The sequence below is a fragment of the Chrysochloris asiatica genome, unplaced genomic scaffold, assembly GCF_000296735.1.
Source record: "Chrysochloris asiatica unplaced genomic scaffold, ChrAsi1.0 scaffold00153, whole genome shotgun sequence".
In the NCBI taxonomy this organism is placed as follows: Eukaryota; Metazoa; Chordata; class Mammalia; order Afrosoricida; family Chrysochloridae; genus Chrysochloris; species Chrysochloris asiatica.
Window position 1 is genome coordinate 8258635 of NW_006408671.1, and position 2906 is coordinate 8261540.

Sequence of the window (2906 nt, forward strand, 5' to 3'; positions counted from 1 at the left end):
TTGTCTTTCCTTGGAATGATACTTGAAAATATGCTCTGGTAGTTGGAAATATCTCAATTTCCTCCTCATTCTGAAGGACAACTTTTTTAGGTTGAAGAATTCTTAGTTTGCGATTGTTTCTGTTGGGTATTTTACATCTAGCTCTGTACTCCTGGTGAGACAATTTAGGATAAGCACTGAACTGCAAACCACAAGATTAGCGGTTAAAACCTATCAGCTACTCCTTGGAAAGCCTATACAGGATCACTATGAGTCAGAATTGACTCAACAGCGTTTAACAACAACATTGTCCTCTGGTCTGTAGAGTTTCTGGGGAAGAAACTGTACTGATTCTTATGAAAGGCCTTTGTTTAGTATGCCATACTGTGCTTTCCTCTTGCTGCTTTCAGAATTTTCTTCTTATGTTCAATTTTCAAAAATTTAATTAGGATATGACATGGAGAGGGTTTCTTTGTGTCTTTTCTGGTTGGGTTTCTTGTAGCTTTCTGTATTTTCGGTCTTGGAAATTATCTTTGATTATCTTTTTAAAAATTGTTTCTTATGCTTTGTTGTTGCTGGTAGATACTGTCGAGTTGGTTCTCTAAGTAAACAAAATAAAACACTGTCCAGTCCTGTGCCATCCTCACCATTGTTGTTACCTTTGAGTCCATTGTTGCTGCAAGTGTATCAGTCCATCCTTTGGGGATTCCAATAATTCTAATGTTAGATTAATTTATTGAATCTATATTTCCCTTCAGGTATGCTCACTCTTCTTTGTTCTTTTCTCATATTTGTCTTGACATTTGGTAAGGTAACTTATTATGTCTCCTAATGTATTTATTCTATATTCTGTCTAGGACTATTGGTTGCCACAATTCCTTCTCCTGATTTTTTCAAATTCAGTTGTTTTATTCTTCAACATCATTATTATTTTTTTAATGTTTTCAGTCTCCTTGTTGAGTCTCTCAGTGTTTTTTTTCCCAACATTTGTTTCCTGATCACTGCTAGTTTGAGTTCTGTGTGCTTTTTACTTTCTTTCAGCATATTAAGCACCAAAGCCTGAAATTTATCAAATTTTATGTTTGGATTATTCTGATTTCCAAAGGGAAATTTCTTCTTTATGATTGGCTTTTGAATGGTTCTTCTTCTCTTGTGATATTATGTGTTTAACTATTTTGTTGTTGTTGTTGAACTTCAGTTGTATTTTATCTTTTTAAAAAATTTTTCACTTTAAATGTATACACTGACTTTTGTGGAATTTTTTCTAATTTGGTGCTCTTGTGGCAGAGCACTCAAGTTACCAGCTGCCAAATAAAAAGGGCCCACACCCACTGGTCATTCTATGGGCAAAAGGTATCACAGACTACCTCCACAAAGACTCATAGTGCTGGGAATTCTGTGGAGCAGCCCTACTTCAACCCAAAGAACCGCTATTAGTCAGAAACAACCCAATTTTAATGGTCTGGGTATATTCTTCTGACAATCAATGGAGAATACTCTTATCCTTAGATTTGTAAGTGCTGATTTAAGAGTTCTGGATACTTGATGTTTGGAATTCAATACACATGTATAGTAGAGGGAATTTATCTTATTGCAGACTGATGTGTATGTGAGACTTGTCTTTCCTATGGTGAAGGTGGAACATTTTCTATATCTTTCCCTCATGAGTGCACTTGCATTGACTTTTGCACTGTGGGCAAGAGCCAGTCATTTGACTCTGTGTTGCCCATAATTCTGAAGTATTCCCTTCACCATGCTGTACTTGCAGTTTTTTCCAGTCCTAATGCTTCCCTGCATTAGGCCACAGTGATATTCAACAGCATGCTTTCATTGATCTATAGTCTTACCTTACCACCTCCAAACTGCATGGCTTGCAAAGCCCCACAATCAATTTATGTGCTGACTTGAAAAAAGATTGGACTACACCTTCCTCACATAAGCTCCTTTTCTGTGTTCACCATTTGGAGTATTGATCCAAAATGTCTGTCATGGATGAGTACACCTAATGCTAGTGGGTAAGTTCTTACAGTTTCTGTCCTTTCCCTGCTTTTCATTTCCCTTTTTTCTGGCCTCATTTTGACTCTCTAAAACATCATCAGACATCTAGAACTCTGAAATTTCAGTCTGTCCTTCTTTTTACATGTTGTTCAGTGATTTAGTTGCTTGGTGAGTAAATGAGGGGAACCACTGATTCCACCATCTTGCTGGACCCTTTTTTGGCTCCTTTTGAAGTAGTGATTGGTAATGAGTGAAATCTAGAAGGTATTTTGACTGAAGAAATGGGGATTTTTTTCTTAGAAGCAAGATATTTTTCAAAGAACTTGAGTGACAGCAACCACTACTATCTTAATAAGAACCTGATGTGACATTGTAGGATAAGTGCTACATAGAAAAGTCAACTTGTACTGCAATATCAATGGTTAAAACTCACCAGCGACTTCTTGGAAACCATAAACATGATACTATAAGTCAGAATTGATTCAGTGGCAGTTACCAACAATAACACATGGCTTTAATAATATTACAGTAATAACAATGGCTGTTTTTTTTATCATTATTAACAAATAAAAACTTGAGATAACATAAATTTAAGCATATTTCTTAAAAACAATTCAAAATTTTCAAATGCTTTCTGATGTTGTGGTTGATAAGTGTTGTTGAGTTGGTACTGACTCACAGTGACCCTGTATAGGGTTTCCATGGAGTGGATGGCTCAAACCACACTTGACAAACCAGTGATTATCCAGCAGTGCCACAACAGGACTCTGGTTCTCTGATGTTGTTGTTGTTAAGTGTCATCAAGTCAGTTCTGACTCACAGCAACCCTGTATAGTATTTTCAAAGAGCAGCTGGTGGGTTTGAACTGCCGAACTGTGGTTCACAGTCAAGTGCTGATCCTATAGCATGTCACCAGGAGTCCTTGTTCT